Source organism: Balaenoptera borealis, assembly GCF_965194805.1.
Source record: "Balaenoptera borealis genome assembly, chromosome: 6".
Classification (NCBI taxonomy): Eukaryota; Metazoa; Chordata; class Mammalia; order Artiodactyla; family Balaenopteridae; genus Balaenoptera; species Balaenoptera borealis.
This window is the reverse complement of record NC_138863.1, coordinates 20,466,858-20,489,774: the sequence shown is the minus strand read 5'-3', so window position 1 is coordinate 20,489,774 and position 22,917 is coordinate 20,466,858. Positions and strand designations below refer to the sequence as shown.

At 45.0% G+C, this 22,917-nt stretch overlaps 2 long non-coding RNA genes across 3 annotated transcripts in view; both read left to right on the top strand.

Moving 5' to 3' along the window:
• Positions 1-5,821, top strand: part of LOC309631373 — a 43,855-nt gene extending 38,034 nt beyond the window's left edge. For both annotated transcript variants that reach the window (XR_014246226.1, XR_014246227.1), the window contains one exon: positions 120-5,821. This is a non-coding gene — a long non-coding RNA (uncharacterized lncRNA). The remainder of the gene's footprint in view (positions 1-119) is intronic.
• LOC309631374 overlaps positions 1-22,917 on the top strand; it is a 473,017-nt gene that overhangs the window by 179,711 nt on the left and 270,389 nt on the right. The window lies entirely within an intron of this gene.

Sequence of the window (22,917 nt, the reverse complement as noted above, 5' to 3'; positions counted from 1 at the left end):
GAGCACTTCCTATTACATGATGGCACATCCATGGGGCAAAATATTATATGGTCATTAAAAATATTTTTAGAGGTTCTTTTATGCAGGTTTCTTGTTTTTTTGTTTTTGTTTTTTAATAGGGAGGAGGCTGGAGGCTGCAGGCACTGGAGGTAATAAGAGGCTAACCGTGAAGGCTGCCAGCAAGTCAGCTTCTGTGCCCACGCTCACAGCCCTCTAGAAGCTGGCTTATACACACCTGCTTTGCCATCATTATTCCCTTCCTGAATGCTCTCAAGACCATGGATTGGAACATGTTTTTGTAGCTTTCTAGCAACTCCTCTTCCTTCTCCTCTGCCTGTCTTACCTCTTCTACCCACCCTTAAAGATGGGGGCTCCACAGGGTTTTCCCTGGGTCATCTCTCACCTCCTGTCTGTATGTTCCCACAGGCACCTCCCCTATTACAGAGCCTTCAGTCATCATTCACTTACCTAATATCTTTTCCCTCAGCCCCAGATCTCTGCATTGAGTCCTGACCTCTCTGCCTGGCTTTCTCCCAGGCCCCAGTCAACATGTTCAAAGTGGAATTCATCATTTCTGCCCCATGCTTGCTCCCCGTCTGGTTCTCTGTTTCAGTCAATGGCATCCTCTTCACCTACTCCTCAAGCTGGAGGCCATCTGTATGTTGTCTTTCCCCTTTCCTTCCACGTCCAATCATTTTAGTCAGTATTTCATAAAATTTTATGCATTCAATCAAAACTACTATCCTCTATTTCAAAATTGTGTTCATCCCATGTCTTTGATATCAAAATACTTAGAAAAAAATGAGATGTAGGGGATGGTAGATGGCAGCGGTTTCTGTCTGTTTGTATGTTTTCAGTATCAGTGATGGAGATACTGTTGATTGCTACTGAAACCCAGACTCCTTCCTTTTTCCCAACAGGGTCCAGTTTCGTTCAGATTTCCACTCTATCCCCTGCTTCAGAGGGCAATTCTGATCAGTCTAAGGCAGCATTTCTCAGTGTGTCCATGAGACCCTTCCAGGGGGTCTGGGAGGTCAAAACTATTTTTATTCTAAGCCATTATTTGCCTTTTTCACTCTCATTCTTTTATGAGTATACACTGGATTTTTCCAGAGGCTGTCATGTGATATTGCAACAGATTGAATGCAGAAGCAGATATGAGAACCCAGCTGTCTTCTATTAAACTAGAAATTAAAGAGATTTGCAAAAATGTGGAACACTGCCACACTTCTCACTAAACTTTAACAAGAATGGTTATTTTTTATAACAAGTTATGTTAACATGTAATGTGTTTATTATTGTTACTTAAAAATAAATCGACAAATAAATATTTAAAAAAATTTCCTGTATTAATTTATAACACAGTACACATCAATAGCTATAATCCACCTAAATGAAAGCTCTCTGGTGTCCATTTTTAGAATATTAAAGGGGTCTCAAGTAGAAAAATTTGAAAACCAATGGTCTAATCTTGTGACAGCTATTGCTTATGTAAGTGACCCAAATTAGCCCAATCAGATTAGATCATGGAAAGATTTATCTTCTATGTCTGGGGCAGAGATTTCTCTGCTTTCTCTTGTTGGATGTGAAAGCTTTTTTTCTCCATTGCCACTGGTAGGATGTCACAATGCTGCTGATGTGACCTTGTATGAAGCCACTCTCTGCTCTTCCAGTGACATAAGAAGATAAATCTCTACACTGCTGGATCCAGTTTGAGTTGGATTCTTCATTATTCACCTCTGAAAGCCCCTTACCTGATATAGCACTTACCAATAATACCAATATCAGTCTACACCCAGTTCTGGTGTGTGTGTGTGTTTTCCAATACCACCAATTAACCAAATTCTGATACTACCTGGAGATAGCATCACATCCCACAGGTTAAGGGCTCAATCCCACAAAGCCGTCCTCCTTCGCCCACTCCCTGCTCCCACTTCAGATGCCAGTGCGCCTGTGCTTCTGACTTATGGGCTATGGATTGGGGGTTCCAGTGGCTCCTCCTTAGGTTCAACTAATTTGCTAAAGCAGCTCACAGAACTCAGAGAAACATCTTACTTACTAAATCACTGGTTGATTATAAAAAGGTATCAGGAGCAGACAGATGGAAAAGATGCACAAGGCAAGGTATGGGAAAATGTCTTGGAGCTTCCATGCCCTTTCCATGCGATCCTCTCACTGCAGCAATACGTTTTCACCAACCTCAAAGCTCTTTGAACTCTGTCCTTTTGGGTTTATATGGAGGCTTCTTTATGTAGGCATGATTGATTACATCATTGTCCATTGGTGATTGATTCAACTTCCAGCCTCTCTCAATTCCCCTGAGGCCAAGGGGGTGGGATTAAAAGTTCCAACCCTCTAATCAAGTGGTTGGTTCTCCAGGCAACGGGTCCCCATCTGTAGGTGCTTTCCAAAAGTCACCTCATTAAGATAACAAAAGACATCTTTATGGCTCTTAACCCTTAGGAAATTTCAAGGGTTTTAGGAGCTCTGTGCCAGAAACATGGACAAAGACCAAATATATATTTCTTATTATAAATCACAGTGTCACAGTTAGAAAATGAGGAGTTGGCATCCCCCCTGTTGGCCCTCAACTTTGGAGGATATTTTACTGTTCTGTATAATCTATAAACCACCATATTAGATGATCCTCAGATCTTTCTCCAAGCCCGAGGAACCACCTAGAAGGAAGAATGGGGCTGAGAAGGATGGGGTAGCAGAGAACTGAAGCTGTGCCACATTGACGGTTCACCACATATAGATGTTCTAGTTCAGAATGAGAGACATTAGAAATAGGGTTGCTATGGAAATCATAGACCTGGTGTGTCCTTTGAGAGCCAGACTCCTTGAAGCTACATCCCTTTCCCTTCCATATTCCCTAGCCCCCACTCCTCCCTCCTCTAGCTCTCTTCTTTGTAAACCGAACTGTCAACATCTGCTTGGGTGAACTGACTCATGGTGACAGCTGGGAAAGTTTGCTCTACTGCCTGACGAGGGGTAGATTAAACTTCACAGCCCTGGGACAGAAGAGCATTTTCTACCCTGGATATCCATACCACCAAATTGAGAACAAAGAAGGATGAATGGGGCAAGAGGCACCTGAGGCATTTGTGGCACCTGGGTGACTGTCCCCAGTACTTTCTCCTTCTGTTGGCAGTTGTACTAATCTCTATTTTGTCACTTTATTCAGGACTTTCAAAGGATCTTGCAGATAAGTTTGGGAGAAATGGGTGGGATGAAAACATGGTAGAGAAATTAGTCCCCATACCTTTGAAAAGAGCATTCTTGCCTGTTTAAAATTAGCTTGGTGTCAAGGGGCAATAATTGATGCCTTTCTTAACAGGACGCTCTCTAGCCACAGCAGATATTTCCTGGGAGTGTGGGAATGACTATATGCAAATTTACAGGTACTTCAAAGTGAGTTTGTACAAAAGCTGGAAAACATTTGTCTGATTTTTATTTTCTTTTTGGTGGGCAGCAAAGTGGGGAAAAAAGCAGGAAAAGAGCTTGCTGGCTTAAAAGGACAAATTGGACTTTTCTCTAATAAACTGCAAGTAGGATACTCAAGGTCTTTCTTGTTAGAAAGAGATCAAAGCTGGATAGAAGCTCCTTGCACTTTTTTGTTAAAAAATAAAAAACTGCTACGAAGACACAAAGCACACTAGACTTGGGATAAGCCCTGGGGAGACTTTATGTCCAAGTTAGGATAATCAAAAAGAGTTTTAATTTACTCAATTCTGGAATAAAACCAAGGTTACATTCAGCAATATTTGAAACCAGATAAAGGTCAGCGAGTGAGATGCCCAGTTGTGTTTAAATGTTTGCTTCTATTTATTCATGTCTTACGTTGTACTCTAAATCACTCACCTTCCTTTTTTAACTAAAAAAAAAGATAATCGTCATGCCTAATCATTTTATCATAGCTCTTAACTTTTAAAAAAGCATAAGGAATGAAAAAAGCATTTCCTAATCTTCAGTATTCTCTTTTTTACTCTCAGGGGTCCTTAAAGCCAAAGAGAGTGTCTGTTAGTGAATTAGAGTAAAACCACAGGATAATTACTTTCTGGGCTACCAACGCAACATGAGTTGCTTTCTGTTGTGAGAATGCTGAAAAGTTGCCACAAAATTAAACCAATTAAGATAATAAGGGGAGAAGGAGAAGATTAAATTTATTTCCATCTGATTTAACTTATTAATTTCTCAGGGGAGAAGGATTCCCTGCTGTTGACCTCCAGGTTTTAACCCATGAACCACTTTTGTTCTCAAGATGTACTTGGGATTTAATTCATACCCCAAAGGCTGGGCCTTTTTAGTTGACTCAAATGCCTCTGACCTTTAGGAAGTAGGTTTGAGGAATGAGAGTCAGGGAACAAGTTAGTCAGTCAACAAATTTGTTTGGAGCCCCTACTGGGTGACAAGCATGTTCTATAGTCTGGCGATTCAGTGTGAACAAGTCAGAACTCCTGACCTCCAAAAGCTTATGCTCTAATGGGGGGGAACAGATATAAACACACAAACAAATGAAGCAATAAAAAAATTGATAAGTGTTACAAAGAAGACAGAAGAGGGAAATGTGATAGAAAGTCACTTCCCAGCAGATAGGACAGCAAGTGCAAAGGCCCTAGGGCAGGGTTACACTTGGTGTGTTTGAGAGAAAGAAGTCTTGCATGACTGAGGGCTATGGGGAGAAAGAATGTAGTGTTATACCCATCTCTTCCTTTACTACTTCATCATGGCCTATGCAACTAAAACCTTCCAAACTGTCTTCTACCTGGTAAGTGGGGAAGCTTACTATAAAGACAAATGCCCGGGAGGGATTTGTTGAATTTCATGCCAGGTCCTACTGCTGGTGCTAGCCAAAGGGTAGGGAAATGGTGTCTTCCTTCTCAACAGCTTAGGGAATATAGTTTTCTCACTAGGTTTAGGCCTTCGTTCAACCATAATTACATTTTTAGGGATGGTCAGTTCTAAACAGGTTCTCCCACTTCTAGTTGCCGAAAGTGGAATCCACTCCAGCTAGTACAGGCTGGAAAGGATTTATTAAGAAGTATAGATATAACATGGACCAAGTGGGAGGGCTGAAGGAAAAGATTCTAGGCTGAGCTTCCAGGAATGACTCCCCAAACCACACTGCAGAATTGCACCCCCATGGAAACTGCTGCCTCTTCTGTGGTCAGAAAGCCAGCATAGCCACATCTGGCTGCTCTTGCCCCCCTGCCTTTGCTCCAGTCTGCTCCAGTTAAATATACATCCCATACTTGTCCTCTCTTCCTTCATAATTTGTTTCCAAATCAAAGTCTTGAATGAGTGTATATGATTAATAAGTCCCAAGTTACATCCCAAACCTTAACTGCTTGGGCAGGAAGGTCAGCTAGAAGCTGGAATGGGAACTGAGGAAGGTAATCTACTGAGCCTGGCACCTCAGCTCAGCTTGGGTTTTGCCATCTGCTTTCCAAATTTTGGGGCTCATTCCGGTTACTCCAGCACTTTTCTCTCCTGTACACAAGGCTGGGACAGCTATAAAACCACAAGCAATTTTCCTTTTCAGATCCTGCTTTCAGAGCTGTATGGCCTTAGGCAAGATGTGATCTGGGCTGGGCTGGTTTAACATGACATGGATTTGGAGGCGCCTGAGGGGAAAGGCTCATCCAAAGAGTAATATTTAGACTCTGAGCCCCAAGAGTGGGTAGGCCATGGTTATTTTTGCTCATTTTTACAGCTGCAGTATCAGCACAGAAGTTGACATGTAGTAGGCACCCAATAAATATTTACTGAGTAAATAAATGAAAGAAAAAAAAAATAGGGTGAGGAATGGTTAGGCATTAAATACCTCTATGTGTGTTTAACAAATGCTAATAATGCTTGCTGTGTGCCAGGCTCCGTTCTAAGTGCTTCACAAATATTAACTCATTTAATTCTCATAACTACTCCATGAGATATGTACTATTATTAATCCCATTTTAAAACTTAGATACAGAAAAGTCCTGTTTCTTGCCCAAGGTTGTACAGATAAGAAGTGGTGGGTCTAGGGACTGGGTTGCCCCAAATATCTTCTGTTGTTATAAGACTAATCTATTATTGATTTGGCCTCTATATACAGTCCTACATGCCTACATGTGATAATATGAAAGTAAATGGTTACGATAAGGTGCATACATAGGGTGTGTTGCTGTTAAAACACTGAAATCCACCTGTCCTTATTTTCTCTTTATACTGCCTCCCAGCCCCTTCCAGTCTCCTCCAGGCCATGCCTGCTCTGTTCTCCTTCCCCTTGTCCTTGCCTCATTCCTGTGCCGAGCTGGGTTTCAGTGTGATTTCAGTTCCCAGGAGGGTCAGTGGGCCCTTGGGTCCCCTGCTGAGCGATGGGAGGCTGTGCCTGCTTGAATGGATCCCCACACAGTGGTAGGGCCTGGCCTGGAACCCACTGTCCTCTTGGATGAGTCCAGAGTTAGAGACTTCTGACTGCCCTGACTATGGTGGCATTCTAGAGCTCTGTGCTTTCTTCTGGAAATGCTGGGGAGACCACAACACTAGCATAGAGCATCCTGTCCCCCACTGTCCATGGCGTCCATCTGCCAACCTCCTCCTTGGCTGGTTTATGTTAGGGTAATGGGTGCCTTGGAAAGACTGAGATGGAGTGTTGTCAAAACTCTTCTGGCCTGGGAGAGTATGGTATTTGCAAATGCTGTGGAGAGCTGGCTCTTTTACAGGGGCAGTGTGGATTATTTGCAGAAAAACCAGATACTCTGCTGGCATTCTTATAGATAACATGGGGCCGTGCAGGAGAGCATCCTTTTTGCCAGCACAAACAACAGTGTTGGGGGAGTGGGGGTAGGGAGGAAGGGTGTGCTGTTCAGTGTTTATTCCATCCATCCATCCCCTGCTTCCAAGCAGACAGCTGTTCCCAAGCTTAGATAGACCTCTTGAGGCACCTTCTTTCCACGAAGGCACCTGGCAATGGGGAAGTCCTTCTGATATCTACCTATAGGTCCTTCTGCTTCAGGACTACCTTCTCTGTTTTCCATGGAAGTCTAACCCAATGTGCTTCAGATATTCAGGAAAAGCCACCCATTTTCCCTGCCCCTGACAAAGAATTTCCCACACTGTGGGGAATCAAGGCTCCTTGTGCCCAGGTTGCAAGAGTACCTGTGGCCCTACTGCAGCCCAGTGGGTCCTGAGCCCTTTAGCTCTTGACCTTCCCCTCGATGAGTCACAGAACTACATATCCTGCTTCGTCTGGTTGGAGCATATTTTTCCCCTTGAATTTTTTTTCTCCTTTTGGTGTTTACATGAACTGGTTGAACCCGTCACGTGGTGAGTCCGTGTTTATATTTGCAGAAGCTCTGCCTGGGGAAGTTCTGTTTGCATAGAGGTCACTCCATCCCTGGGCTTGGCTGCAGCCCCATACTGGGGTTTCAGCAGTAGTAGCTGAGCACACAGCAGGGGCCACCCTCCCTCTTTTCACTTCTCTCTTGGTCCTAGGTTCCAGGATCCTGGTCCCAGTGGCTCTGTTTCTCAAGAAGAGGAAGAGGAGGCAAACTCAGGGGAAAGTGGGGCCATCTCCCTCCCTCCTCATCTTCAACCCAACCCAGTGTTTTCCCAGACTTGTCTGTCTCCTTTCTCAGAGCTTAACTCTCCTCCGTGGTCTTAGAGGTAGACTTGGGTTGGTGGAGCAGATGGTAGAATCTAAAGATGGGCTGCTCTGTTTTCAACCTTCCTTCTACTGGGCTGACGATGCAGTCAGCATTCTAGGATGGTTGAGACCTTGGACTTTGGAGTCAGGAAGAACTGGGTTGGAATCATGCCTTTGCCAGTTACTAGCTGTGTGGCCTTGGACAATACCTCTAAAGCTATTTCGTCATCTTAAATGACTATAATAGTTCTTACTCCTTAAGATTGTTAGGAGGATTAATTTAGGGCATGCATACAAAATGTTTTTAATTATGATGGTGATAATGATAACTATCTTACCAGTTAGAACTGGCAACTTTTCCTCATCCCCATTTTTCTCCTCTATTAGAGCAGCGTTTCCCAACTTTTTTCATTAGTACTCCCCTAAGTAGCCTTTTAAGGCATTGGTTTCCGTATCATTTCTTCTCCTCCGCTGTATACTCTAAATCTGTTCATGTACTCTGACCCTTTGGAGGCTGCAAATCATTGTAATGTCTAAGATATTTTAAATCCCCCTAAGAACTAATTTGCACAATGATATATTCCCTAGTTGAGAATGCATGTCTTAGAGAGAGGTTCTGCTGCCTGAGGAATCATACAGGTTATTATCAAAGTCTTTTGATTAGATGTAGAAACACATAAACCCCAGTGTAGCCATTTTGTGGGCATGGCTGTCCACAGGAGAGAGCCCCAAAGAAACCAAATGCTTGTCACACAATAATGGGTACTTATTGACCATAAGGGTAGAGCTAGAGATTTTACTCGTTATGGTTTGAATTGTACCCTTTTTTCTCCTCTCCTCCATTTAATGTTTGTCTTTGGGACAGCTCTCCCTGGTAGGAGAATTGGAGGATGCATATTCACTCTTGCTTATGGGACTGGAGCCCATTCTCCTATGGTCTTTGAGACTCAGTGATGACCACCACACTGATTTTGACCACATGGCTGCATCTATAGCTATCCATGAGAAGTAAAATGTAGGAGTGATTTAGAGAGCTGACACTTCTTTGTACAGAAAGAAGAAGAGGGTTCCTGAAGGAGAGTAGCATTTAGGACACAGAGACTTGAAGAAGTGGGTGTTTAAGGCCATGTGAATGATCTGAGTGCAGAGGGGTCAACTTAGGGGTGAGGCAAAGCTGTCTTTCCAGCTGTGGAAAGACAGGCCAGGCCTTGCACAACGGAGCCATTACATAGACTGTTATGTGAATGGTGCTCCCAGGAATTGTGCAATATGGTGGACCAGCACAGATGACCTCTTCCGTGTGAAAGCCTAAATGTTAGATGCCTTCCCTTGGGGGCTGAAAGATAGACTCCATGTTCACAGTTCACTCAAAGTCTGACCAGTCTAAATTGACCATTTCCTTTTTAGTTTTCCCTAATTCTTCAACAAAGCAATGTGCATATAACTGCAGCATGGAGTGTTTTAGTCTTGTGGTGGCAAGAAAAAGGAGAGGGATGTATTGTCCCATCTAGACTTGCCCTGAGTTCTAGTAGAGAATGGATAATGATATCTTGGAAGAGCTATGGTTCCAAATCTTTAGGGTGACCAGAGGCGAAGCCTGTGGCAGGGCATCCTGAAAGGATATATACACAAAATAATGTCTGATCCTGCAAATACCTACCTAGGCCAAGCTCTCTTGAGAAGGGATGCAGAGTTGGGGTAACCCCTGAGTTATGATCCTCTGCTGAGGTCTTGCTATATGCCAGACAGGCTGATAAGTGCTTACATTTAAATTCTTGGTCCACAATGTAGGTGATGATGATACCTATTATTTAGCTTCTAGATTAAAAACATTTTTTTTCCAGACTAGGCAATGTTAGTCTTGGTCCCTTCTAGCCCTGACATCTTATGGAATCTGCCTGAGAGAATGTTCAGTCAGTTCTGCTTCAATGTGGATGCGCTCATTGGCATCTTTCCTGAAAGGAAGTGTTGCTTATGAGGAAGAGGAGCTTGATGTCCGGGAGGGAAAAAGGCAGAGGAGAGGAAACTTGGAAGCATGGAACACAAATGCTTGCATCTTTGGCTCTGCCTGGAGCAGAAGCGTTCTTAGCTTTTTCTCCAATATCACTATAAGCTTTTAATCTTTCCCATTCCAAATGTTTTGAGGTGTTTGTTCTTCCCTTATTTCTTGGCCAGTCGTCCCTTTCCTGAAAATTTCCCTAGAGACTTGATGTCCTGCCCCTCAACACACTTTGCCACCTGCTGCATGGCATCAGACTATGCAGTGCATATAAAGGCAGCCCTGATGGGAAATAATCCTCACTCCAAAGTGGGATGCATCTTGGTGCTGTTTGTGCGAGAGGGTGGGAGGGTTTACATGCTGGTGGTGTGAATGTGAACATGGAGTAACACAAAGAACCCTAGGGCTGGATTCAAAGCACTGTGGTTGCAGCCCTGACTCTGGCCTAAACTTTGGGGAGGCCGTTTAGGCTGACTTAACCTGGATGCCTTCATCTGCAGAAGGAGGAATCTTTGAGATAAGCTTTGAGGTTTTATCTCTTCCCCAACTATTGGTATGTTATGACTTAAAAATTTTTAGTTGAAAGAATCACCAACTCTTTCTCCCCACAGTGTCTGGGTCTCACTTACCAACCACTTAGGGCTCGCAACAGCATTTTCCCAAATGGGACTCTTAGTGGCTCTGCGAGCTGGAGATGACATTGGTTTTTCTCATTAACTTTGGCTTGAGTTTTATGAGACTGATTCTGTGCTGCTTCGCCGCCCCCCTCCCCCCAATCCCCACCCCTGGCTCATCCTTAGTCAGGAGGGCACTTCCCCATGAGCAGCTGGGTGAAGGGCCTGAGAACTCAGACACCAAAGGCTGAAGCCAATTTAGGAATGGGTCTTCCAAAGAAGGTAGGAGGAGGGCACCAATTGTTAATGGTACCAGTCGGTTCCCAAACCTCCGATGGTAATTGCATAACCATGAAAATATTCTTCTCCTTTCTCCCATCCCAGGCCTTTAGGCAACTAGCCTTGGAAGGAAGAACCTCTTTTCTTCCAGACTGTGACCACTCTTATTTTTATTCTTCCTTGAGCTCTGTGGATCATGGCAAAACTGTGCCAGAGCAACTGGTGGCTTGCTCCGTGAGGACCTCACAGAACTGGGGTCTTTTGTCTTTTTGGACCCAACTGATGACAGCTGACACCTCTCTGGAGACTGGAGAGTGAGGAAGGTCTTGGTCTTAGTGTCCCCTCCCTGCTCTATGGACCCGAGCAGGGAGTTGAGTGGCAGGATGTGTTAACCCTACAAGCTAAGGTTGGGAGTTTCTCTGCTCTGTCCTGCTCCTGCCCCCACATGGATCTTCATCTCTCTGATGGTTATGCCCTCCACAAAGCAATATCTGCCCCATCTAAGAAACACCTCTTTTTCTGTTTAACCAAGACACTTCTCCTGCTCTGACGCTGCATCAAGCCCCTTTCTGGAATCTCTGTCTAAGGAATAAGAAGGTAGAAGCTAAGTACTTGTGAAACAGGATATGGTCGCTCTTGCTAAAAGTTATGTTTGCCAACAAATCTCCAATTCCTGAGGAAAAGCAGTATTTTTAGGACTCCCTCAATGCCGCCTATGTGGAACATGCCCAGTCTGGAGAAAATGAGGAGGAGAAGGTGTGGATGCTTAGGAAGTGGGAAGGTGTGGTTCTAGGAAATGAGAATGCATGTGAGTTTATTTTACAGAGGAAAATAGGAATTGAAGAAAGGATCCATTAAGAACGTCCAAATACTAAACCTTTTGGTAAAAGGAGCCATATTTTGTACCTCTGTTGGCACCTAGAAAGGAGTGACCACAATTCACCCTGGACAGAAAGATCCAGGGAATTTTAATCCACTTTAGACTATAATTATCTTAATAGTTAGCATGATTTCCTTCACAACTTCAGTTTTCATTGCTTTCCTCTTATTTTATTTGGACTGTAAAGCAACTGAGAAGACTGTGCCTTCCATATTGTATTTGGAAGTAGCCTTGCATGAGCTTAAACATGCAAGCCCCAGGATCTCCTTCTGTCTTCTCTGCCCCCTTGTGAACCACCTTGAACCCCTTCAACAACCAGTCTTCAAATTGGGCTGCATCCTGTAAGAAGGCTGGATGGAAAGAATGTGTTGCAACATGGAAAACTGCTTATGGTATAATGTTAGGAACATGAAGACATCACAGGACACAAGAAAATGTGAATTGCATGATAGTTATGTATTTTAAAAGATATATAGTGGAAAAAAAGGAAAGAAATATACCCCAAATACTATCTATGATGAAATTATGAGAAGTTTTTTCTTTCTCAGTTTCCAAAAGTTTCAGAATGTATCTTTTGCAGAGTGTGTATCTGTTGGAGGTTGGGTTGAGTGTATCAGTCATTCAGGTGTCATCTTTCTTGGCCATTGTCTGTCTTCTGGATTAAAAAAAAACTGGGTGGGAACCAGGCATTTTTCCAAATAGAAGATCTATAGAAGGTTTTCTGGTTCAGTATCTATCTCCCTCACCTCTGATTTTTCTCTAAGCAACCTGAACACACACACACACACACACTCTTACTCCCTTCTACCCCAAGCTACGTGCACAGAAGGCATTGAAGTGTTTCTGGGAGAGGCGTCTGTACAGACACTGTTTCAGGCCAGCCAGCTGGCCTCCAGCTTCTCTCCAGCCACTTGAGATGGTGGGAACTCAGCGGCTGCTGAGTCGGACGTGGGAGAATTGCAGAAACCACCGGTGAATTGCTCCTTTGTTCTCCTCCTAATCTTCTAATCCTGGGGAATAGAGAAAGGAGTTTTCCTGGGACTTGGAGTTCAGCTCTCCAAATCCCTCTGTCTTTGACCCCACCCTGAGGCTTGGGATGGGGGAGGGCAGGTGGAAAGACACAAAGGAGAGGGTGGTGTCAAGGTCGTGAAATATTCAGCAGTCGTCTACCCCCCCCCCCGCCCCCCCAATCACCTTTCTCAAGGGGCTGGAATTACACTGACCTCGTGTTAGGACCCCTGCCTTTCCTGGGTCTGGGCCCCAGCAGTCTCAGAAGTTTCCCTGTGACTCCCTTCCTGCTTCACCTGCCCTCCACCCCACAGCCATGCAGTGGCTGAGAGCCAGGCAGCAGGCGCAGGCCTTTCCTATGAATGTTTAGATCTAGAATTCTCACTTCCTAGCCAATCACCATTCCAATAATCAATTTATCCCTTGGCCTATACACGTGATAAGTGCTTATTTTCCTGTACTTACCTGGTTAGAGCCCCGGGAAAAGGAAGACAAACTCCTGGTTTAGTTTCTTGTAAAAACCATTTAGCTTTGCTCAGGTCTGTGGCCTTGGCCGCTCCTCCCTGAAGCTTGGCAGTGACTTTTGTTAATATGTGCGGCCAGCTGCAATGATAACAATAGCTAATGTTTATCGAGTGCTTGACACTGTGTGGAGAGCATTATACATGTTAACTCATTCAGCCCTGCTCTCGGCTCTGTGGCAGGTGAGGAGCTGGGGCACGGAGATAAAGAACTTGCCTGGGATCCCCCAGCTCGAAAGCAGCAGAGGCTCTTCCTGAACGTGAGCAGTGCAGCCCCAGAGTCCACGCTTACCCCTGTGCTATTAGGCCTACTGCCACCCTGACGAGGGAGCGTGGATGTCCCAGGGGGACCCAACCCTGACACCCAGAAAGCAGTCATCACATACGACAGGGAGGAAAGGGGCTTGCTGGCCACACAGACATACACGAGTACCGCCTTGCAAAGGCCACATCTTTCATTTGTGTGTCCCCAGTTACCACCATGGTGCCAGACACATAGGAAGCTCGTTAGGTTGAACTGAACGAATGGCTCGCCCAGCTATTAAATATCTGTCTGAGTCAGGGACGGTGCGCTTTACATTCCTGTAGAAGCAGGAGCAGATGTGTCTAATACATGCTGCACAAAAGAAGCCTTTATGGATGAAGCAGAACATGAGGTTGTTGTTTGGTTTGCCGTTTTTCTTATGCTTCTCTAATATCCACCCCTTCCTGCCCACCTTCCACACACACATTCATTGTCCTCTCTTCTGATTGTTCTGGATGTTTTCTTGTTCCCACCTGATAGCCGCCTCTACTTCCTCCCTGACCCCAAGGAGGCAGCTTTCCCCAAGATGCTCTTTGGATACCTCTCGAGCAGGAGCTTGGGGAGACTCCGAGACCCTGGGACCGAGGCCGGGGGCCCATTAGGCCTGGGTGCGTTTTTTGCAAGTTGCTTGCCCTCTCTGAACCCAAAGAGGAAGCTGCTGCACCCTGAAACGATGGGAAGAGGGTGTAGAAAAACGTCCCTAATCTGGATTGTGAAAAATTCTCTTGAAACCCTTAAACGAAGCCATGCTCTTGAGGGCTGGGCTGATTGGGAATGTGGAAGGTCTGTGTTGGTGGATGAACTCGGTGAGCTGCATGGGGACCTTGAAAGCTGGTCACATGGCTTTAAACATTGTTTCTTATTGCATCTGGGTTTCTTTTTGCCCTGTGCCAACTTGAGCCAAGGGGACCAAGGTTGCAGGCGAATCAGCTCATTCCCAATTTCAGCTGGCATGAAAGCAAACACATTGCCCTTTGAGGGACACCTAGCTCTGCCAACTCCAGGCTCCAGATGCAGGCAATGACTGTCTAATATGCCTAATGGCTCTGGCATGGACCAGCAAGGCATTCTGGGTATTGACATGGAAATAAATGGGGCAAAATATATGTGGGTGGGCAGAGGGATGGTCTGCTTGCAGATTTAGGGTGTTCTTTGCCCCAGGGGACTGTCAATCTCTCCCTAATGCAGTGACTTAAGAGTAGGCGGGTGGTGGCGGGGAGAGGAGGGTTCGGAGAAAGAAAACGGGAGAAAGAGAATGAGCAGTGGGAAACCAGCTGCCGGGACACAGTGCCAGCTCGTGTTTCAGAGCACTGCTGGAGGAAGAGCTGGGCCAGGTCTCAGATGAAGCCCCTGGGCTGCCCAGGAGGCCCGCCCCACTGGCCACATGGGCTTTCTCTCCCACCTGGCTGGTGTTCCCTCATTGGGAGCCTTAACTCTTTCCCTCTTTGTAGCTGCCCTCAGCTGCTCCTTTTGGCCCTTGTAAACACAAGGAGCCCTGCTCTGAGGACTCCGATGCTGGTCTCCTGTGTCTCCCTGCTCCCAGGAACTTGGCCCAGCAATCTCCAGGCTTTCCTTAATCTTTTGTCCAGCTTGTTCATCCAGAGTAGTCAACACCCTACCCTTCAGGTGCATGGTCAAGGGATGAATGGATGTCGAGTCTTCTCTAAGCATCCCCAGGAGCCCCATCCCTGCCCCTGTTGACATAACAAGGCTCCTACCATCTCATTGTCCGCCCCAAATATCACTTTAAAATTGGCCATCTATTAGGCACTGTTTTGGTCAGGCTTCAACAGTCTGCACTCAGATCTCAATGGCTTTGCAGGGGATACATTGATTTCTTACTCACATCTTCAGGGCTGGAGGGGTGGATTTGCCTGGGGTGGGGGTGGGAGGACTCTGCTCCATGAAGTCACTCATCCATCCAGTGGCTCTTTTTATCTACAGCTCTGAGTCTTCCGTGAATACTCAGAGCCACTGTGTGGCAGGGATGAGGAGGGAGAGACCATGGAGGAGCCCCTGGGAAGTTTTTATGGTCTGGGTCTATAGGTGTGTTCATCACTCCCTCCAGCATGTCAGGCATGTGCCGCATCTATTATTTGGGAAGCTGGAAATGTACTGCCTTGGAAGTAAAGACCACTGGCTCGGTGAACAGATAGACGGTCTCTGCCACAAACACCTTGAGTTTAAGAGCATAATCTTTGGCATCAGAATTAAGCTGAATGCTGAGTCCCACCACTAAGTAGTATGTGCTCAGAACTTTGGAGAAACAATAGATCACTGCAGTTAAGTGAAGAGGATGGTGTTCAAACTGAGGTCATTTTGACACCAGAGCTACGTGATTTGGGGCTGGTTGCTTACTCTCTCGGGGTCTCCATTTTTTCATCTGTAAAGCGAGGCTAGCAGTACTCACCAGAAGGTTGTACAGATAAAAACATGTTGTACTTAAGCCCTTAGCACAGGGCCCAACCCATAAAGGCTTGATAAATATCACCCGTCACTGTTCCTACTACCTAGTGTCATTATGGTTGTTACTTCATGCTAAATCCTGTGATGGGGGCTGGGGACAAAAAGTTAAGCTAAGTAGAAATTACCCTCAGCCCTTGAGGGTCTCATAGTCTTTTAGGGGCGACAACATGTCAACCAGCAGTTTTAGTATGTGACATTCTTTGTGAAGGGGTGGCTGTGGCACAGAGAGGGGCGAGAACCTCATCTTTGGGTTCAAGGGAATGAAGGTCTCTGAGATGTAGATTGAAGAGAGGAGACATTTTGAGAGACGGAGAGGTGGGGCATGGACACTTGGGACTGGGGCTTAGGACGTGGGCGAGATGGTAAGAACCAAGGCCTAAGGGTGGGAAGGGCCGAGCAGCCCACGTGAGGTGAGGGGCTGGACCATAGCAGCCCCTGGAGAGGTGCTGGGTTGCAGTGCAGGATAAAGTGTAGGTTGGTTGGAGCCAGATCAAGAAAACAAAATGAAATGAAACTTCACTTTGGCCTGTAGACAGTAACGGCCTCCTTGGCAGCCTCTGGCCTTGGCTTGTGTTTGCCCGGAGACCAGCCTCAGCATGTTGTCCCTTTCCAAACCCACAAATCATGCTCCTAAAACAGAGGAGATGCCTGAAGAGGGTATATCCCTTCCCATATAACAAAACTTTCTGAAGTTTAACCATCTCCGCTCTTCCTCTGGTGGCTACCGTATTCTTTTGCTCTCTTTCTATAAAATCTCCTCTTTAGTTTCTATTTTCCTGCCTCAAAGAGGGTCCAAGCCTCCTCCACCCACACAGGACTCCTGCACCTTCTCCTGGGCTCGTCTTTCTCTTATGTAGAACAATTCAGTGCTGATTTGCCATCTCATTATGCATACCTACACTTCCCTTCCTTTCTGTAAGACAAGGGTCTTCTTACCCTTACCCAGGAGACAACTAAATGGTATTTTTTTCTCTCTGTCAAACAGATTAATTGACCCCCAACTCCATGGGAGACACTGTGTGTGGTGGTCACTAGGGCTGTTTACAGGTATGGGATAGAGTCACCCTTCCCTCCCCACTTGAATCCAGACGCGGCCAGTGACTCGCTTTGGCCAATTGAATGTGAGTGGAAGAGATGAGTCTCACTTCTTGTTAGAGGCTTTAAAAGCTACTGTGGGATTGCTATTCACCTTCACCTTTGCCCTCTGTCGCTGACACTGATGATGCTTGAGATGATGCAACCCGCCTCATCTAAGGTTGGCTACTGGAGGGAGGAAAGATGGGGTGCTGCAACAGATCTGCAATACGCATGTGGTATAAAACAAACCTGTGTTGTTTTAAGCCTCTGAGGTTTGGAGGTTATTTGTTACAGAGCATATCCTGCCTGTTCGTCCTGACTGATAAGCCTGGCGATTAGCACTTGGTGGGATCCATCATAGACAGAAGTCCTGGAGGTTAAAATCCTAGATTGCCAAGTCCATGAAATGCTTTCTCAAGAGAAGAATGAAGACTTTGGGGAAGCACCACTGGTACCCCAATAGAGAAGACTCCCTAATACGTGCTCCAGATAACTTTAGGTGTTGCTGTCCGAGGAAATGAGGTGGTGGGGCAGCCAAGGATGGGCTGACCTCCAAAAACCTCAACCTAGATGTCTTTGCCTTCCTCCTTGTTTTATATCCTGCATTCTTGCACTGTCTGCACAATCTTTCTTTAGCTGTTTAACTTCGCCAAGTGACTTTACTAGGGTGTGAAGCCACCTCTGGAGCAAACGTTATGTAGGTAGATGGTCTGCCCATTTAACTTTTATGTGCTTGGTGGGGAGGTGTTGCTGAGGGGAGGATGGAAATGGGGAACAGTGAGAAAAGGAAACAGAGGAAGAAACCAATGGATAAAGAGAAGCATCTTTTGGGGACAGGTGGTCATATGAGGATGGTACCCAGTGGAGGAGGGGGTATGGGAGCATGATTAACTCAACCTTCAGTGCCCTGAGCTCTCCAAGAGATGGTAAATTATACCCAGTTTGAATCAACCTCAGTGCTTGTTTATTCATTCATGCATTCATTCACTTAAACTAATACCTATTGAGAGTTGCACGCACCATGCATTTGAAGATAATAAAAACATGGTTCCAGGCTTCCAGGAACTCCCAGGCAAATCTGTGATTAAAAAATGGTGAGCTTAAGACTACTGGTATCCACAAGGGAGTTGTCATAAAATGGTTAAACAGTAAGTTTCCCAAATTGCTACAGGTCCTGAGGAATGAACAACTGATCCATTTCTAGCCAAGTCTCCAAATAAGAACTTCCCTTTCCCATCAAAAAGAATTTGGAATGATCCTCCTAGTCTGGCAGCTGAGGATGCTGGGGGTCTGAAGTCTTAATGCCTAGATTTGCTGGAGAGCTGCTGCAAGTCCAAACTTTTTTGCACAGTTTATTACTAGGGTAGGGTTTGCTTTTTTTTTTAAATTAAACAAACTGAGCAATTTGAGCTTTAGTAAGTGAGCCCTGGAGATGTAGGGTAAGCTCTGGGATGCACAGGTGAGGACAAAGGAGCTGCGAGCACAGCTTGGTGGACAGGCCAAGACTCAATAGTCTGTTCTCTAAAAGTTGAGGCTTTTTACTACTTTGGTGGGAAGGGAAACTGGCAGATGATATGAGACGCCCACCCCGACCCACAGCCTCGTGGTTGCATTGGATAGGTAATGTTACCTGTTCAGTTAAATGTCAGGAGATCTCATTGTGGAGCTGGGGCTTTGCCTGCCTCATCAAACCCTTTGAGCATCTTCACACAACTCACAAAGTGTTTCAGGTTCAGGTTATTGCTTCCAGGCTGTGAGAACCTTTCCTGACAATCAGACAAGATTCTGGCCTCTAGAGCTGCAACATCACCCAAGGTGCCCTCTTTTGGAGTTCTGTTTTTGCCTAGCTTTTTGGCCCTCTGGGAGGGCCATGTTTGACACAGGAGCTGGTGTGCAAAGTCAGTGGTGGGTCCGAGGAGAGAGTGATTCTCTCTTTTGGTGCTGGAGACTCCATCTCCTCCTAGGGAGGTCAGGGAAGGTCCCCAAGAGGGTGAGGCTTTAAGAAGGTCCCCAAGAAGGTGAGGTATATTTTCTGGATGAATACAGGTGTTTCAGGCAGACAGAACTGTTTTTGAAAAGGCACAGAAGGATGAAACAGCCTGGTGAAGTCAGGGAGCTGTGAGTAGATGATGACTAAAGCGTAGTGCGTTAAGTCTAAAGGCCTATGTTTAACGATTGGCATTGGTTTTAGGGTGAAACTGCCCTATGCTCCACCACCCGCTCATTCCTGCCAACCCAGATTCTACTCCTGTTCAGCATATCTTTAACAAGGCTTTCTTCCTTGGGCCTTTGGTCTTCTGAACTACCTGAATGTTGGTTACAATTGATAGCTTGGCAGACTTTTTTCCTTCCTTAGTGGGACCTAAACTAAATGGTGCATCTTACAAAGAATGCACTTTAGATTTGATGAATTATCATTTAGTTGGTTGATGTACTTACATTTACTTCTCCAAATCCATTGAAGCAACACCATCTCCAGGCTTTCATTTCGGTCTCTCTAGTTTCTCTTGGTTTCTTTCCTTTTTCCTATCATAGTTCTCAGCTTACACAGATGTAAGTTAGCTACCTGTCAATAATCATGGAATTAACATGCTTAAGGCTCATTTTATGTTTGATATCTCTACCTCTGTAATGAGGTATAGATTAGGATCAATATGCAACACCTTTGGGGACTTCCCTGGTGGCGCAGTGGAGGAGGAATCCACTGCCAATGCAGTGGATTGCAATGCCAAGAATCCGCCTGCCAATGCAGGTGACACAGGTTCGAGCCCTGGTTGGGGAAGATCCCACATGCTGGGGAGCAACTAAGCCTGCGAGCTACAACTGCTGAAGCCCAGGTGCCTAGAGCCTGAGCTCCGCAACGAGAAGCCACTGCAGTGAGAGGGCCGTGCACTGCAATGAAGAGTGGCCCCCCTTTGCTGCCACCAGAGAAAGCCCACATGCAGCAACAAAGACCCAACACAGCCAAAAATAAATAAATAAAATAAAGATAAAAAATTAAAAAAAAATGCAACACCTTTTAAGAGGATAGTTTGAGGCAGTGAAAAACTAGAAATGGACTAAGTAGTCAACAATAAAGGATAGGTTTAATAAATCATGATACACCCATAGGATAGCATGCCATCTACTATAAAAAATTGTGTTGGCAAAGATCTACATAACTGACAGGAGAAATGTTCATGTCTTATTGATATATCAAAAAAGCAGGTGAGATATGGTATGATCCTGATTAAGCTGAAATATTTATATACAGATACATACACAAAATACGAGTTTTATTTTCTTTTGTGCTTTTTCTTTACTTTGCAAATTTCTACAGTGAACATGTACTGCTCTTATAATCAAAAAAATCTGTTAAATTCATTAAACACATTTGAGAGGTGGGAAATTTTTCACCATGACTTTTTAGGGTCAGGCAGACTTCTTTAACTCTTGTTGGAAATTTACAGCCCTAAAAACAGAAACTAAGAGTTTTGCAGACTGTTTCCTGAAGACAGGGCCAATAGGTGTGGCAGGAGGAAAGCCAATGCGGTGCTGAGCTTTATCAAGGATACTGAAACCAGAAGTCATTGCCCTGCCCTCTTCATACAGACTGTGTTGCTAAAACATGCTACTTGCTGGGTCTCACATAAAAATAATAGAGAGGCTCACCCCATAATCCAGTTTATGGAAGACATTCTGTCTGCTTTTACAGAAGATTCCCCAGACTGAAACTATGGAGGCTGAGGAGTTATATATGGTGCATATTTATGAAGCTCTCCAGGGTTGGAAGAGGACAAACACGAATATGATTTTCAACACCTTCTTATGAGAAAAAGGGAACATCCCTAGCACGAAATGGGTAATTTTAGAAAAGAATTTAAAAGGACGCATACTTTACAGAGCCATTAATACCTTCTATAGAGATGATTATCTTCCAGAAGTGCTCCAGGTGGGTCACTGAAAAGCCTAAGTGAAATTAGTGGAGTAGGACTATGTCCCTAACTTGGTGGCTTCCAGCCTTTTTTTGTACTTGTGGCATCATATTGGAAATACACTTGATGTGATTAAAAACCTCAAGATAGCACTAATGAGCCATTAATGACTACAATGCAGTCATCAACAGCAGTATAATAGTGTCTTTCAGTATCTATAAAAGCATCCAGTCTCCTCGTAAATGGCTTGTGTTCTTTTCAATGCTGTGGTCCTTATGAGTAGAACTCTCTATTACCCTGACACACTCTGTTACATTCTCTCCAGTGGATTTTTATGTGTTCCACTGAGCATGGGCTCCTTCCTCAGGACTTAAACTCTGTCCCTGTTATGGGCTGAATGTGTGTGTCCCCCCAGATTTATATGTTGAAGCCCTAACTCCCAATGTAATGGTATTTGGAGATGGGACTTTTGGGAGGTCATTAGGTTTAGATGAAGTCGTGGGGCCCCCATGATGGGATTAGTGTCCTTATAAGAAGAGGAAGAGAGATCAGCTCTCTCTCTCTTCCCATGTGCAGGCACCAAGGAAAGGTCATGTGAGCACACAATGAGAAGTCAGCCGCCTGTAAGCCAGAAAGAAGGTTCTTACCAGAACCCGACCATACTGGGACTCTGGACTTCTAGCCTCCAGAACTGTGAGAAAATAAATGTCTGTTGTTTAAGCCACTCAGTCTATGGTATTTTGTTACAGCAGCCCAAGCAGACTAAGACAGTCCCCTTACCCACAGCAAGCTGTACTACTTGCTAAACTGAGTTACCGAATATCGTCAGCTCAAAGAACTACATGACCATCACTGCCCTACCAGCTTGTATACTCCAGTGCAGCAAAAATAAATGTCACACTTATTCAGATTCGGTGGCTCACTGGTGAAGGTCAGGCGGATAGTGGTGGACAGCACCACTGTCCCAGCCTGTGATGGCTGGCTCCAGCATATGGTCAGAGAGCTTGTAACACTGGGCTACATGTACTTTTGTTCTGACCTAGGATGACACTTCTTATGTCTTTGCTAGACAAATATTTGTAAAATGAATGAGTGAGGTATTCTTGGTGTTTCAGAGGTCTCATTGTCCGCACGATATTTCTTTGGTTGTGTCTCTGGAAATCTCTGGGGTTTTGACAATTCATCCATTCTTTTTTTCTAGTTCCTATTGCCCAACCCTATGTATAGAATGAGAAAATGGGCCAGGGTGAGGAATGCCACATTCAGGTGAGAGAGGACTTAGTTGAGGGGAGACCATTAATTAGAGGAGTCTTCCTCCTTAGACCAGTTTCTTAGTCTTGGCTGCCAAAGCCTAACTAGTTGGTAAAATAGCGGATCAAATTAAAATTGTGTATGTGTGATGGGGGTGGTTTGTAGGCATGTATTTGCATATTGGTTTGGTTGTACATTGATGCCCTCACAGATGAAGCTCTCAAGGCTAGGTCCTCATAGAATTATGACAATTCTGATAGAGTAGGGAATGTCTCTGTTGTGTGTGCTTGCAGGTGGGTGAGGGTGGAATGTGTGTATAGGTTGAAAAAATTCCCCGTTGATCCTGATTTACTCTTCACTTGAGAACGACTCATTTAGGGAATTGTCACCTCATTTTTGCATCCTCATGAAAAGGTTGTTTCAACTTTATTTCTCTGGATCTCCTTCATCCACAGTCTGGGCTCATCACTTTCTAGGGTCATTATCAGAGGGAAAAAAGCCCAGCTCATTAATAAGCTGATGCAACACCAAATGCCTGATTTTGCAGAGCAGTGTCTGGCTGTAAGAGAGGCAGGACCCATAGGTTTCTATTATTGTAATTAAGTGCTAGATCCCAGTGAGCAGACAAGTTCCAAATCCCAAAACTTCTTTGTCTTTTTCATGAGTCAGGATGGGCTGAGGTTTGAGTTTGCTGGATGAACACTCTCAGAGTCTTTGATGCAGAAGATGCTGTCTGGGGAGAGATAGGATAAGGCCCAGAGAGGCTGGGGGTGGTGAGGTCCGGTGGAAAGGGACAACAGGTAACAGGTCTGATGTGGGAAGGGAGAGGCCAATCAGAAAGTATGTAGATAAACAAGGAGAGACCAGGGGTCTATAAATGACCATGAGAGAAGTCCCATGTTCTCTCTTCTCCCTCCTCATAAGACAAGCTCTGTTCAGTAGCAGGAGTGGTGAACTCTGAGGGCTGAAACCCA